The following is a 16,110-nucleotide window of genomic DNA, read 5'->3' on the forward strand; positions in this document are numbered from 1 at the left end:
GCACATAACCATCAAACATTCCATCTCATTGGCATTTTACACCGTAATTGTGTTATTTTTCGTTTCTGTTTTGCCTCTAGCGGAAAGGTGGAAATGGAAAATGAACAAAGAGTGATACGGTGCTAACTAGAAATTGCAATTCGTCCAAAAAATTGCCATAGCAGTCCCCAGATGCAGTGCAAATATGCCCCCGTAGAGACTGTGAGCTGTATGGGGTTTTGACATCATAGCAGTCTAAGCCTTATTCCCACCGAGCAGGGTGGTTCAGTACATCCTGTATTCAGTTTCCATTGTAAATGGTCCTACAGTATCCCATTTTTGTTGGGGTACAGGTCACACTAGCACGGTACCATTTGTGTTATCTTACATGCTACTGCGCTACCATGCTATTCTCACAGCTATTGCCATCACATCCTGCAATGGAAATGCAAGCCTGAAAACCATAAAATATGGACACTTGCAGGACACGAGTTTGAGACCCCTGGCTTAGGCAAATGTGACCTTTGCGAGTTTTGGGCAACGCTGTGACATCATTGCTTTGTTGTCCATGAAAAGTCCCAATATTTTGGTTCTGGTAATTGTTAGACTAGAAACTGAGCTGCACCATACAAGCTCAATAATTGAAGTAATCCTTTTAGTTTAAGCCCACAACCACTTAAGTGAGCCAACTACAGGGGGACCTCGGTGAGCGTATGCCCTAGTTAGCGGATTTTTCAGTTTACGTTGAAAATTTGTGTAAAAATTTTTGCCATTTTCCAGGAACCGTACAATGTGTCACTTTATTAACATATTACACAAGTCCAACTGTGTTCGTAAGGTAAATTTATCACAAAACAGCATAGCAATAGCAGCGCATTAGCAGGGAAACCGGAACCAGAAGTTATTGTCCCCCACCTTTATCGACGGTCTATGTTGTCATCAGCAGTTGACTTTGTAGTTATTTCCTAAGTAACACAGTTACACAAAAACTATTATTTTAAAACCATTAAGAAAGTGTTGTGTGTTAAACTTTTTGGGTGTCCAGAAGAGATGAATTGTATTTGAATCATTTCGCGTTAGGGTTATGGTTACGGTAAGGGTTAGGGTGAACCATGGAAAAAAAAATTGGTTAGCGTACGTTACGGTTTGAGTCAGAGCTTCTCAAACGCATTAATGACGTTAAAGCCTAGGTCACAACTGGACATACGTTTCTTGGCCGTACGATTTTTGCCGTTCCCCAATCAGTTTGTTTTTGCTCGAGGTGACCATGAGGGAGTAATATCTCGAAATATGAACGTGCATTGGCCGCACTAATTATGTATGTGGGATGCAAGTGTGGCACACGTAGGAGTCCGCTTTTGCGACGTACGAAAAAGTAGACCTTTTGCCCAAACCTGACGCCAGCAAAACATACGAAAGGCACACGTTGGCTGCACGTACAATGTACAAAGACGTACGAAGTGCTTAAGTTTGCCTTGCAACCTGGAAAAATCGTAAGCTGGTGATGACAAAGAACCTCTACGGCTCGAATATCAGCACGTCACACGAACGCTGTAGAAGCCCCTACGACCCAGGTTTAACTGGGGTTCCACTGTATTGCTATCTGAACATGAGCTGAACCATGACCTAAAAACCCAGATAATACGAAACCGTGATTAAAGTGGACCGTTACATCCTGAGGAACAATGGCTTCCCATTGCACTACAGCTTGGTTGTCCCATCACTCCAGTCTCATAGGAGACCATTGAAAGTACAGCATTAGCTGGAAAATTGGGCTTTATGCTAATACATCCCAGGTGCCGACCACGCCGGTGATGTAGTGGCACTACTTTTACTCTTCATTATATTACACCAACAACATTTACCCGGCCGCTGGCCGCAAAGCTGCGAGGGCCATGTTATCCTCCTCTCATCATTTACGTTGTAGATGTTACTTGCAGCAGGTGGCGGCTGACAACTCAATGAATAATGTGTCTGGAAGAGGCCGGACTCGGTGAGGGGGGAAGCCTGTTTCCCCGGACTCGCCATTAATATCCCAATCCACTCGTTCGGGGGATACTGCTGACATTTGGCTTTCGGTGTAATAGAGACCTAACCTTTAAGCACTGTAAGGAAGAAGACATTTTTCATAATGCACTGTCCATTTTGGAGAATTCCCAACGATGGTTCTTTTATGCATCTGTCCTTATTTCCCTCCTATTGTTTGCTATTATTCCCCAGGAATGTGAAGCAGTCATCATTTATTCGCAGGTGATAAATGCGCAGAATCAAATTCCCAAAGTTTTATCTTTCTCTTCAGGTTTTTTTTAATGTTTTGGCTGCTTGTAATCCATCAGGAAGATTTACAGTGCCGCGCGGCCTGCAGTTGATGACTTGGATGGATGATCAGAGCACACATTTTGTTGTGTCCAAGTCGCCCTTAATTCCTTAAAGCCAGACTCGAGTGTTAAGCCACCGTAAGAAAACGCATCGGATCCCTTGTGCCCTTCTCGGAGCTGAGCCGGCTGAAGGAAAGTCATTGTTTCTGCAGCCGGTAATGATGATTAGCCACAATCTGGGGGATCGAATGCACATCGGTCAAACGCGCCGACACCCTCAAAAGGAGAGATGGCCCACTGTCCCAGTCACGCATACTGAGCAGATTGATTGTGTTTCCTGGAGGGATTTAGGGCCAATCTTTGATGTGTGCATGGTAATAATGTAGACGCTGCCGTGAAATGCAAAGCAACTTGCCGGGAGTTCAAAGGAGTGGCTTTTTAAAAACACACGGCAGTATAAAGGATGTCGGAATAGCATTGTAAGTAAAGGATCGCCTCATATTTGTGTGGCTGATGATCTGCATCAACAATTCTTAATATTTTGCTTTGGCTTGTTTTTATTGAACTAAATAGCAGCACCATTGCTCTTTGAAGTCACTAAAAGCACATAATATGCCGCAAGTTTGGGAAGAAGTTATTACATTCCTCAGCTTATTAGTTCCTTATCAGTGGGTATGATCAAAGACACAGTGTATCCCCCCAAAAAATAGTTTCATAGTCATGGAGATGAAAGAGTCAATTATTGCTCAAATTATCTCAAATTTTAACGAGACGTGTGCAAACTAACCAAGTTTTATGTTTTACATTTTTTTTGTTTGTTTTTTTCACGTTTTTTCTATGTGATAAGACTGGTCGATGGGATGCATATTGAACATTTGTGAAAATCAGTCTACATCTGTTGGAAAATGTTGGAATTTTGATGAGTAAAACTTGTATTTTTCAACAATTATTGCATTTGCTGAGGACATGTAGTTACCCGGACATTGGTATTTCAAAATACAAATTTTTTTGGGACACCCTGTGTACAGTGAATTCTGGACTGAGCGCACCTGAATGTAAGCTGCACCCAACAAATTTAAATATATATTTTTTGTACACATATAGAGGCTGCAGATGTCCACATTGTAAAATGTGATATTTACACAGAAAGACACACTATAAACCTTGCAATCCTATCTACACTCTGTGTTCTCAGCGTTACTCTTTAGCACCGATGACTGCTTTTTTTAACCGGAGTGCAACAGCTGGCGTGGTCCAAGCGGTGCAAGCAGGAACTGTAGTAATTCTACACTTGCTCAAACTTACTTAAGAGTTGTCAGATCAAAACGCAATCGCTGCCTCCAAAATATGACATTAGCGTCCACTTCAGAAATTCTCTACTTCCTGACTCTGCACTCTATCATGGGAACTTTGGTTCTTTTAGCCTTTTACATTTGCCTCATCATTGTTTAAGCCGCAGGGTTCAAAGTGTATGAAAAAAGTAGCGGTTTATAGTTCAGAATTTGTAATATTTTTTTTTTAAATGCAGACAAAAAAATTCTGGAATTCTGAAACTTTTAGACATCTAATTTGAATTTTAATTTTTCATAATTTCATCCATATTTTACAAGTGGACATTTGTGTTCAATAGTCATAAGAAAGTTTTCTAATGCAAGCACTCTAACATATTGGACGTTTTTCTGACAGGCAAGCAATAATGTGATAATAATGTCACAGCATCCTCAAAAGTACAGATAGCTCTGATGTCATCCCTGTATACTGTTTACACTCCCCCGGGTTTCATGGGATCTGGGAATTGCTATGATGAACCCTGATGTATGGATTTTTGCTACATGGTTCATGTGACACAATTTAATATTTTTTTCCTCCCATGTGACCTAATTTGGATGCATGTCATGGCAGCATAAAGAGAAGAAAACACACAGAATTGAGCATCCTAAAATCGAAATAAGGCGTCCTCCTGCCAAATGCGGTTAAAAATGGGAATTGCATATCTGCCAATACAAATACAATGTAAAGGGACTGACTGGTTATATTCTGTCAATGAGGTCCTCGACATATGCAAGCAAAACACCCATGGTGAATCAGGACTACAGTGAATAGCACAGGCTCTTGAATATGGCTAGAAAATAAATGTAGATAAAGCGGATATAGGCGCTAAATTGGAATTTAGGGATGCAGCTTTTAATCCAGCCTTAGAGTCTTAGTGTCTTCTCACCAGCAGCGCTTCGCGGCATTCACACGCATTTTGGGAAGGAATTGCAATTCCAGTTTAATACCAATTGACCCATTTCATTCAACAATGTGACCCTGCTGCTGCTGCTAAAACAAAACAAACAGCTGACACTTTATGAGCTACACAAACACAGCTTTGTTTTTTCTCGCGGGTTTTAATCTTCCAGGAGAGCTGCTGATGCTCTGTCATTTTCTCAGCGCATCATAAAGTGGTAATTCAATAGCTCATTTATTTCACTTAGGTCTAACCGGGGGTCTCCGCTCTGAAATTAATTTTGCATGGAGGCCTACCTCTGACATGACTGATGAGTCACACAAAGGTTTCGGGTTTTGCCATTAAGAGTGCAAAAGCATCTTTCATTTTGGTGAGCATAGAGACGCCGCGCATCGCTTGCGCAATTAAAGCCTACCTTGAAAGATGGCAATTACAGGCGCAGCCGGTGGCGCCGCGACCTGGTAATCCCCCGCTCATTTGGGGTGGAATTTGACTGGAAATAGCCTTTGTCACAGCAGCAATAACAGAATCCGGTAAATCAGAGGAAAGTATGGGGTGTAGTGTTGCCATCAATAATAGATTGCAAACAAGTCTGCACTGATGGAACCTTAGGCCTTCCCTCTGTGGAGGTCTTAGTGCCGTAACGGTGCCTGTGAATAATGCAAGGTCCTGCACGGACCCGCGGCCCGCTTTGCCTGCCCGGGCGTCACTTATCCCCAGCAGTGATTGGCTGTGCCTTTAGGGCACAGAAGGAGATGGCGAATCACCTGCCCCATTTAGCCGCACTGCTCAAACCTTAGTGTTTGCCGCTGCTGGCGCTCGACATTTGGACCTTTGCTAACAGTCGCAACGCAGTGGCACACAGCTGTCATTTGGATACTTATTACTTGCCTTCATTTAGTTTTTTTTCCATTAAAAGCATGGCTCTATTTTCTATTCCCGCCTTTTCCCCTGACAAAGCAGCCGCTGTGACTGACAGTTCCGACACAACCGAGCTTGTTGGTTCTTCTCCTCGCGACTCCTCCCTCGCCAGTCCGCCTTTTCACCGTCAGTTCTCTTTCACACGCTGACGTATGCTGCTGCTGCGAGAAGAAGTGCTCTCAGTGAGCTACCCTTGAGAACCGAGGGGGGTTCTCGGCGTCCTCTCACCCGGGGGCCTCAGCGGGGTGCCCGCTGAAGCCGGGCACCCTGTCCAGCCCCCCCGCGGAGCCCAGCGCCCGGTTGCGGCATCACATAATCCATATTCTAAAGGGCAGCTGGGCCGAGAGCACTGAGCGCTAAAGAGACCCCCGCCCATCCCCAGATCATCAGGACCACTGACAGCTTTGGCATGTCCAAACTGAAGCTGCTCTCAATAGCCATCATTTGGCAACACGTCTTTGGATGAAACAAGAGTTTATTTCCCCCTTTTAGCTTCAAGATTAAACATGCAATGTGAAGGAGATCCTGGCTCATTTCCCATATTCCTTACTCGTTGAAAACACCTCAATAAATCTCAATTGTCCTCCATTTAACTGCCATTTTTTTCATCCGGCTTCGTAGTGCAGTGAAAATTAGCTTCTTGGCTGTAGGTGGATTGGAACACAAGAGGGAATTGCTGTAATCCTTTCTTGACGGTGGATGGATAAACCAAGACGGGTGACAGTGAAGGCCAAGCTGTAATGTATTCCCAGTACAGACCCACGGCAAGCCCGCTACCTTTCTAGATGGTCTGCTGTCTCCTGCAATTCCAATTACAGTGTTGCAAAACGAGCCTTATGTACACATCTTAACTGGACACTGTGTTCCAATTGGGATCTGCTGTCCATCTCTGCTACAGTCTTTGTTTTTTTTTTTTTTTTAGGATGGTGAATGGGACTAGACAACATTTTTGAGGATTTTTAGTTGTAGACTGTATCTTAAAAATTTTTGTTTTGCACCACTAAAGAGTAAAATCATGTACAACAGCGGTTTTGAACCATAACCGTGTGAAACCATTTGCTACTGTTGTTTTACACCATAAACATGTGAAGCATATGTGGCTGTCGTTTTGCAACACAACAGAGTGAAACTATACATGACTGGCGTTTTGCAACACAACAGAGTAAAACCATACATGACTGGCGTTTTGCACCACAAAAGTGTGAAACCGCATACGAATGGCGTTTTGCACCACAAAAGAGTGAAACCGTATTAACTGTCATTTTGCACTAAAAAAGCTTGACACCTTATATGACTGTCGTTTTGCACCACAAAAGTTAAAATCGTATACGACTGTCGTTTTGCATGACAAAATATTGGAATCGTTTTGCACCACAAAAGCCTGACACCGTATACAACTGTTGTTTTGCACCAGAAAAGAGTGAATCCATGTACGACTGCTGTTTTGCAGCATAAAAACAGTGAAACCATATAGGACTGACACTTTGCAGCACAACAGTGACACCATGTACAGCTGCCGTTTTGTACCACAAAAGCGCAAAACCATATATATGACTGTCGTTTTGCACCACAAGCATGAAACCATGCATACGACTGCCATATATTAATATATATATAATATTACTATCGTTTTTCACACAAAAGTGTGAAACCGTATACAGCGAGCATTTTTCACCACAAACAGTTAACAGTATACGACTGTGGTTTTGCACCACAAGAGTGAAACCATATACGACTGTCGTTTTGCACCACAAAAGCGCGAAACCATATATACGACTGTTGTTTTGCACCACAAGCGTGAAACCATATATACGACTGCCATTTTGCAGCACAAAAGAGTAAAACCATGAACAACTGTTGTTTTGCACCACAAAATGTGAAGCCATTCTCAGTTGAGGTGTGCCTGTACCTCTAAATACTTGGATCTTGCACCATCCCCTCAGACTAAAGCTGTCCTATTTAATTCGTCAGCATGAACTGATGAAGCCTGCTCGCAGGAGTGGCAAAAATTCTTCTAAGACAACCTGAACATACCAGTTTCGATCGATTCAATGACGTTTAGTGGTGCTCTGTGACTGACTGGCGACCAGTCCAGGGTGTAAGCCGACTTTTGCCCGAAGTCATCTGCGACAGGCTCCAACTCCCCGCGACACTGGAGAGGATAAGAGGTAGAATATGAATGGATGAATGGAATGTTTAGCGTTATAAAAAAGGCATTAAGTTGCCCAAGGGACTACATCCAGTTTTAATTCTACAGACTTCCTAAGTAACATCCATGTGGGAATTCTAATGAGGCCATTCATTATTCCCAAAAGAATAGGAATCAGCATCATCTCAGGTGTTCTCAAGTGACTAATGTGAATATGCTTCCATCTAAAAATAGCATCAATGTACTCATTTGTGGCACTCAATACGAATTCCACATGCAGAGAAGTGGGCCGGTCCTCCATTGCAAATTCACTGAAGCCGTCACATATTTCCTGGCTGGGTGTACCCCGCCTCTTGCCCATATGGCTCCAGAATACCCCCGTGAACAACAACAACAATAATAATAATAATAATAATAATAATAATAATAACAATACAATTATTTAAAATAACACATAAACGCCCGTGATTAATCTGAAAATTCAGGCAAAGCATATCTTTGCTGACGTTAGCAATGATGCTAACAATGTGGGATCAAGCCGTGATCATCAAGCTACACTGGTGGAGTGCACCTAGCTCGGACTTATCAACAAAAAGACAACAGCTAGGGCCTCATACAGGGGAACTGTCGTCACAAGAATTCACAAACTATATGGAAATGAAATGGCAACAAAGTTGGACCAGCTGTTCAAAGCTATGTTTGTTGCACTGGAGACCACTGGACATCAGCAAGTAGGGCCCTATAATTTCCGCTTTAATTATGATCTAATGTTAAACACGGAATCTCGCGGATATTGACATATTGACATAAAACGTTTGTGTGGCGGACCACTCATTCATAGTGCCATAGTGTCAGCTCCTCCTGAAGTAAGTGCGCGAAAACACTTCACAGAGCGTGAGCTCACTTGTAGCAATAGCCGGTGTAAACTGGCTGGGTTAGCTTAGTTTAGCGGAGCATGCTAGTGTGGCTGTGTGTGTGCCAAAATTGTGTTTTAGGTGCCCTGCGATTGGCTGGCGACCAGTCCAGGGTGTACCCCTCCTCTCGTCCGAAGTCAGCTGGGATAGGCTCCAGCATACCCCCGCGACCCTAATGAGGATAAGCGACATAGAAAATGGATGGATGGATGGAAGGATGGATGGATGGATGGATGGATGGATGGATGGATGGATGGATGGATGGATGGTAATGTAACCAAGCGTTTTAGGATGCCATGCACGCCGACGCCTGTAAGAGGCTCCCAGCAAGTTATCTCACCTTTAACCACAAGCACAGATACCATCGGTTGTTGAGGATCCTGTAGCAATAAAAAGTTGGAAAAATAATGGCCAAAATTGTCCAATGATGTGTTGCATCAATAAATGTAAGGATTTTTGCATTTTATTCACTGACATGAGTAAACACGCAATCTATGGTGCTAAAATAAGTGTAAAGAGAAAAAACACCGAATTTGACAAATGGATTTGATAGGGCCCTAAGTAAGCAACCATACTTTTACCTCCGAACAAAATTCAAGCCAGTTAGAGCACTTCAGTAGATAACGTCTACTCAGTTAAGCCCAATGCAAATGTGTGATTAGATAGATAGATGGATGGATGGATGGATGGATGGATGGATGGATAGATAGCTGCTTGAAAGGCAGACACTCACGGCGGTGCTGGTAAAAAAAAAGACATGGGATTAACCTGATTAATTTTTTTAATCGATTGACAGCACTAATTATTGTTATTATTATTATTACTATAGTTAGTATTATTACTGAGAGATTATTATTGTAATTATTATTATAATAATAGTAGGTGCTAGTAACAGTATGCTGTTATTATATATTGAACATTATAATATATTTTACATTATTTTATTTATATTGTTTTTTTGTCATAAAATAGCACCAATTTTTTATTGTCCATGCAATTATGCTTTGTAAATGAGCTCGAAATATACATGAATAGGAATATAGGAACAGTTGCTTTCAACACAACAAGGCGAAGGGAGACGTGTGTTCAGTTTTAAAGTTCACACACATCTGTCCCGCCATTGCTAAAAACCCTTGAACGAGACCCTGCCTCTCTTACGGCTCTGATACTTGTTTTTGAAGGCGAAAAATTGCTGGGCCGACTTCAAGTACACAATTGGATGTGGAAAAAGGGGGGAATATAACAGAAAAGTACCAGAAAAATGCTGGGAAAATGTCATATTTGACTGGCAGTACAGTGCAGCTTGAGCTGGTGTTGTACTTTAGTATTTTCCATGAAATGAATCAAAATCTTAATCAGATGTTCAAGGGAGCTCGTGAGTACTCCATACTGACAGAGAATTTTGTCAAAAAGAATAAATATTCCGAGTTTGATTTAAAAACGACATTGACATCAGGGACACCCTCCGCTCAAGAGATGCCATTAAGCTTTTATGCATGCAGTAAAGTGCGTTTGGAGGTCTCCGTCTTCCTCCCTCCCCATTCTCCCCCGCCCTCCCGCTTCTTTCCCGCCACTTCTTAAGCGTGGCAAGCACACAGACGAGGCGTCCCAGCCTATCACGTGCGTCCGCCGCTCCAGCCAGACAGCCAGCGAAACGGGATCCATGATAGAGTGGTGCAAAACACTCCCGTCTACCATCTCGCTCAAGGAGGAAGAAGAAGAGGAGGAGGGGTGTTGGTGATGATGATGGTGGTAGGGGAGGGGGGTAGCCCATGAGATAGGTTGAGTTAAGAGCGAGAGAGAGAGAGAGAGGAAGAGGAGGAGGCTACTGGAGAGTGCGGCAGGCAGCGGTGGCCGGTAACTACATTGCCGCTTGGTGTGACTTTCCGCTCTGCCGGCTTTTAACCCCGCTGACATCGCCTGAGCGGCGTCCATGTGCTGTTGCGCTCGGGGCCAGAGAGAGGCTGTGCAGCTTCAGCGGCGGTAAGAACAAGAGACAGCAAAAGGAGGAGGGAGGAGGTAGAGGAGACGATCGGGAGTGATGCAGAGCAGCACCGCCGCCTAACAAGTGGAGCTTTAAGCCTCAGTGAGGGAATCTGCACACACGTTGTTTGAGGTAACAAGTCAACTCTTTGTTGGTGATGATCAGCATGTCTGCTCTCTCCTTTTATTTACACCAGTCTGTGATACTCACATGATGTGTGCGTGACCAGGTGTGTGCAATAGCATCCCCCTGTCTTATAGCCTGGGCCTCATCTCGCAGACTGCATTGTGTCCCGTTCTGTCCCCCCATGTGGATGCTCTTATTGTGAAGGGCTGCACTCTATTACCTTTCATAGCAGGATGAGACAAGGACCATGAAATGTCTCTTTTGACATGTAGTGTAATTTCTCACTGAATTATTATATAGTTATGGTATATAGTGTGAGATTTGGTGCTGACCCGATTTGTTGGACCCTGGTGGAGGTCTGTGCATCACTGAGTGCCAGACAAGTTACCTCCACCAAGAAGGTCATGTATTTGTCGGTGGTTTTTCTGTCACTTATGGTCCTATTTTTGGTTCTATTTTTGCGGATTTCTTGAAAATCACCCCAGTCAGTCAATCAATATTGGCGATTAGAGTTTATGAGTAAGCAAGATATGCTAAATCTGTCCCACCAATATCAAACAAACTATATAAACTGTCATGTGTGCATTTACCCAATTTTGATCATTTTATGTGGTTTGCTTGGGAATCACACAAAGAAAAATGATGGCACATGAAGGATTGGAGCATACATTTTTGCAAAATCTCTTGGTGAATGACCAAACTGAAGTCAATGGGTAGTTGTTTGTTAGGCCTGAGTGCCACACTTTATATCTGCACCAAAAATGTATTTGTTATCGGTTTGTACCGATGATTGTGCTTTTTTTGCGGTTTGCTGGATAATCCTCTAAATTTGGGGGATGGTCAAGAATTTGTCAATAAGCATGAGCTGTTTTTGATGTTTTTTTGTGGTGTGCTAGAGAATTCTTTACATTTTGGGGATGGCCAAGAGTTTGCTCGTCAGCAGTATATGCTAAATCTGCACAACCAAATGGATTACAGAGAAGCTACATAAAGGGATGGAAGCATAGGCCAAGCAAGAATCTTTTGTATTTTGGGTGGTTTCTGGATAGGTTGTGTTAAAATGACATTTTCTTTGCATGGAGTGCCATGCTAGACTAAATCTACACAACCAAATTACCAAGCAGCTGCATCAAGGTATGGAAGCATAGGCCAAGAGAGAATCTTCTGTATTTTGGGGTGGTTTGTGGGTGGGTTGTGTTGAAATGGCATTTTGCATGAAGTGCCATTCTAGTTATCTTTGGTCATGTGTGCATTTATTCAGTAGTCATTGTTTTATGTGGTTTGCTGGAGAATCACCCAAAGAAATGTTTGATGATGCATCTGTTTCGTGTTTTATTGCAGTATTGGAGCATGAACCAAGGACCTCAAATGTTTCTTTTACTAACATGTTCCTCAGTGAATGACAAAATTGAAGGTATTTTGTACCATTTGGTGCTGGCCCAATTGGTACATCCGCATTTGTTTGGCCTGAATGCCATACTAGTTACCGCCACTAAGACTGTACTTGATGTAATGTCTGAGAAGCTACATCAAAGGATGGAAGCATGGGCCAAACAAGAATCCTAATGTGTTAAAATAGATTTTTTTTGTATCAATGTACTATTATTACCTTTGGTAATATGTATACCCAATTTTTATCATTGTGTGGGGTTTGTAGTTGTGTTTGTTTTTACAGATTGTCCTTGTTTGTTAGTTTTTAGGCTTATGGTAAAACCACTTAACCATGCAGACATAGTACATTAAGGGACATATAGGAAGAATCCTTTGATGGTTTCAGATGGAGACGTGGGCGGATTGTGTTAAAATGGCAACTTGCAGCATTTTTACTTTTTTTTTGGCATGAATAATAAGTCAGTTGAATAATATTCAGCAAGTGGGTATATAGTGTGTGTTTCTACGAGTTTGTGCTTCTAATATTACTGATTTTGAACATTTTTGTGGATTGCCACTTAGTGCTCCAAAGAAGAAACCATTGCAGATAGGAGATGATTCTACCAATTTGCGTGGTTCCATAAGTCTGTTAAAGGTGTGGTGCATAGGCCGAGGAAGAACCCTTCGCTCGTACCAGATAGTAGTGTGGGTGGATTTCGTTGATCTTGCACCATGTGGCATTTTTACCCTGATTTCTTGCTAAAGTGTGAATCTTCATGACATAATTGAGGCATTTGTAGGAGTTATGTGTCGATGATCCAGAATATAAGTTTGTTTAGTGCAATATTTGATGGTTTGATGGTCCTGGAACAGGTGTGTTAGGTCTATTTCTAGTGGATAATGAGTTTGTAAGGCGGAGGAATTAAATGCTCCATATTTAACACGGCATCCACTGGATCGGAGGCTAATGTATGCAAACAGGGTAGCCGAGGTGTTGCTTTTTGGTCTGCGGCCCACCTTTGATGAATCATTTTGTCCTGACGTCACGGGCCTGGCAGACAGAGATGGATTGAAGTGCTTAACACACCAATGGCTACAAAGACAAAGAGTAATTGGTGTTTGGCGAATGGTGGCCCGTGGAAGTGGAGCAGAAGTGTGGAATGATTCATCTATACATACAGTATATATACATGTAAATATCAGCCTTTTATTTCAGTCATCCACCACTGCAGACTACAACAACAAATAATAAGCATATTGTTAAATGAATAGCAATACAAAATGAGCATTTTTATTTTTTTAGGCAGTCTGGTGCAGTCCCTGCATTGGATCTCATTAGTCTGTGCAGGCATGTCTTGTTATATACTGTGGTATGTTGTTGTATAGCTGTTTTTGTCCTTCGCTTGGTTCTCTTCTTCAGCAGTGTGCAGCTCTGCAAGTGAGGGGGTGGGCATGCTGCTGAGGAGGTGGGTATATTGTGATCCAGCCATCTTTATACGTGTCACTTGTAATTACATTGAAAAATTAGGTCCATGTGCCGGGAGAAAGAGGCAATGCATTGCTGAACGCGCCGAGGTCCATGGTGACATTCAGCGCAGCTGCAATCACATTGCGACGCGGCAACTGATTCGAGCCATCATAAAGGGCTGATGGGATGTCACGATACTTTAGACAGGCCCGGAATGGACCAAAGCTGCCTGTGCACGCTTTATTTTCTTATCTAAAGTTTCAGCAGGCAGCTGTTGCTTCTGTTGGCGCCTGTCATGGCTTCAGGACCACAAAAGGTCAAAGGAGATAAAGATATTCTGCAGACTTTTTTTTGACAGAGGGCTCTAGAACAAATGGCATTACAGTAACCGGAGAAATCCACACAATTTCACAGTAATACACTAGACTACTACTGTATGTACCATAAATACAAAACTTCATGAAAGATGGTGGCAAATAAAACATTGGACTCACCGAAACATACATCAGTGATAACAACCGTGATGATTGCTTTGCAGCTGGTGTGTGTTCAAAGCAAAACAGAAGGCGTTCGAGGCGCTAGCCATGCTAATTAACACGTGTGATGGTGGCGGGCACAAAAGGTAATGAATGTTATTAGATTTCCAAAGTTCCTGTACTTGGTCAATATTATTTGTGTAGCAGAAATTGTGTGCGTATTTTGCAAACAGCACATCAACAATGACTTCCACTGCAAATCATTTCACAGGACACAATTACAGTTCATATCAGAGCCACTCAATAAAACCATGACGTTCCCGTCAGGTTTTCGTGTCCTTTTTTCTTCCCCAATTTCCAGGATTAAATCATCAATCAAGAAAAGACCAAACGATTCATGTTATCATCACTATACTTCCATAATGTAAGAATTCTAACCATAGAATTTCCTTTCCACCTACCACTAACAATTTCAAAATATACATAGAAAAGAAGATCATTTTTAACACCCACAATTATAACAGTCCACCCAGAATTATTTATGTGTTTTTTATGTCTTTTTTGAGCTATAAAAATGTTATATGTGCTTGGGTCCTTTTTTTTCAGCAGCACATACAACCTGTGGAGGTTGCTTTTCATCACTGCATGCTAAAACATGTTCTAATGACAAATTTAGAAACAAACGTTAAGAAACATTAAGAAAAGTGCAATGAAAAAATGTGTCTGGACAAGCAAACCAGGAAAGCTCGTGCTTCCAGTGTGTCTGCTTCACAATCAGATGAGGAGATCCTGCATGTTTGTCAAACACTTGTATTTAATCACAGAATAAATGCATGATGCAACAAACACTTTCTGCCTTTCGCTTTTACTGCGCACCTTATAAAATAAAGATGCCAATTATATGAAAGTGGCATTCTTACAGTACACAAAGTCCCCAACTAACGAACACAATTGGTTCCAGACGACCGTTCTTATGTTGAATTGTTCTTAAGTAAGGGAAAAGGTAATATTACCAATGATATAGGTACTACATGTACGTGTATACATATACATTATATGCGTATGTATGTAAATATGAGTTTGGATGCAGTAGTAAGATTAAACCAGGATAATGAATGAAAAAAACAATAATAAAAGTGATATAATAATACATAATGATAAATGTTATTTACCTTTGAAGAGGAGTGGTCGAGCATACGTCGTTGTGGTGGATTTGGAGGAGGAGATATTGAAAAAAAGGACAAATGGTCGTCGTCGTTAGACTCTTCTATAAGAGGTAGTGTTCTGTGGGTGGTGTAGAATTAAGCAGGCCTATTAACTCTTCATAAACTTTAATCACACGCTCTGTCCGGGTTGTATCATTTAGCTTTCCATTTAGCTTTACACTGTATCTCCCCAGCGTCTAACTCTTCCTCTGTTGGTCCCATTAGCTCGAAGGCTGCATTAGCAGTGTCACAGTGCCCTCTACTGGTCAAGCATGTACAGTAGCAGTATAAATACTGATTGAGCGACTACAAGGCAAAATAAAATAAAATATAGACCAGTCGGCTTGTGTTTGTATCTGCGAGTGTTCGCTAGTCGGGTGTTCGTAAGTTGGGGACCTAGTGTATTTGTAAATATATAAAGGAGCACATCATATTCCCAAGCATGATGTAAGGCACAAATAGTCTTAAGGTTGCTAGAAATGGAAGTCAAGCTACCAAACTAAGTTGTGTGCAAAGACAATAAACAATCTATCTAGCTATATAAAATATAACAATGAAAAAACACAAGTCTTAACCTTCAGTCCAATTAATAATACCCAATAAATAAATAGTTCAAAGCCCCTTAAATAATGACCCTTCCAAGCACAGATAACTAACTACAACTATTTGCCATATGGGTGCAATGAAAATGCTGTTTTAGCTTGGGAAAGTAAACAATCCATTCTCAAAATGTCATAACAATGGAAATTGTACAACATTTCAGACTGAGCATTGTGTTGTCAGAGGCAACATTTCAAAGTAATCAAGTTACAAAGCACAAAAGTCACCATACTCACCTTTGTTGGTCTGACAGCTCAAGCTTGCACCCTTCTTGGAATTAATCCAAAGCCGTTACAAACTTTGGCAGGATTAGACCATCGTGAAACAGGTTAGTTTAGTTAGCGAACCGGCTGGCGTGCTAGTAGCTGG

The 16,110-nt window shown here is 41.9% G+C and overlaps 1 protein-coding gene across 5 annotated transcripts in view; it reads left to right on the top strand.

Annotated features, from left to right (window-relative positions):
- The window catches only part of si:dkey-237h12.3 (teneurin-3), a 259,967-nt gene that overhangs the window by 57,345 nt on the left and 186,512 nt on the right, over positions 1–16,110 (top strand). Inside the window, exon 1 of one of the 5 annotated variants that reach the window (XM_054791155.1) lies at positions 10,243–10,627. The exons of the other annotated variants lie outside the window; for them this stretch is intronic. The gene's annotated coding sequence lies outside the window, so the exon portion shown is untranslated. Of the gene's footprint in view, positions 1–10,242; positions 10,628–16,110 lie in introns of those variants that run through there. 5 annotated transcript variants of the gene reach the window in all.

Source organism: Dunckerocampus dactyliophorus, chromosome 11, assembly GCF_027744805.1.
Source record: "Dunckerocampus dactyliophorus isolate RoL2022-P2 chromosome 11, RoL_Ddac_1.1, whole genome shotgun sequence".
Classification (NCBI taxonomy): Eukaryota; Metazoa; Chordata; class Actinopteri; order Syngnathiformes; family Syngnathidae; genus Dunckerocampus; species Dunckerocampus dactyliophorus.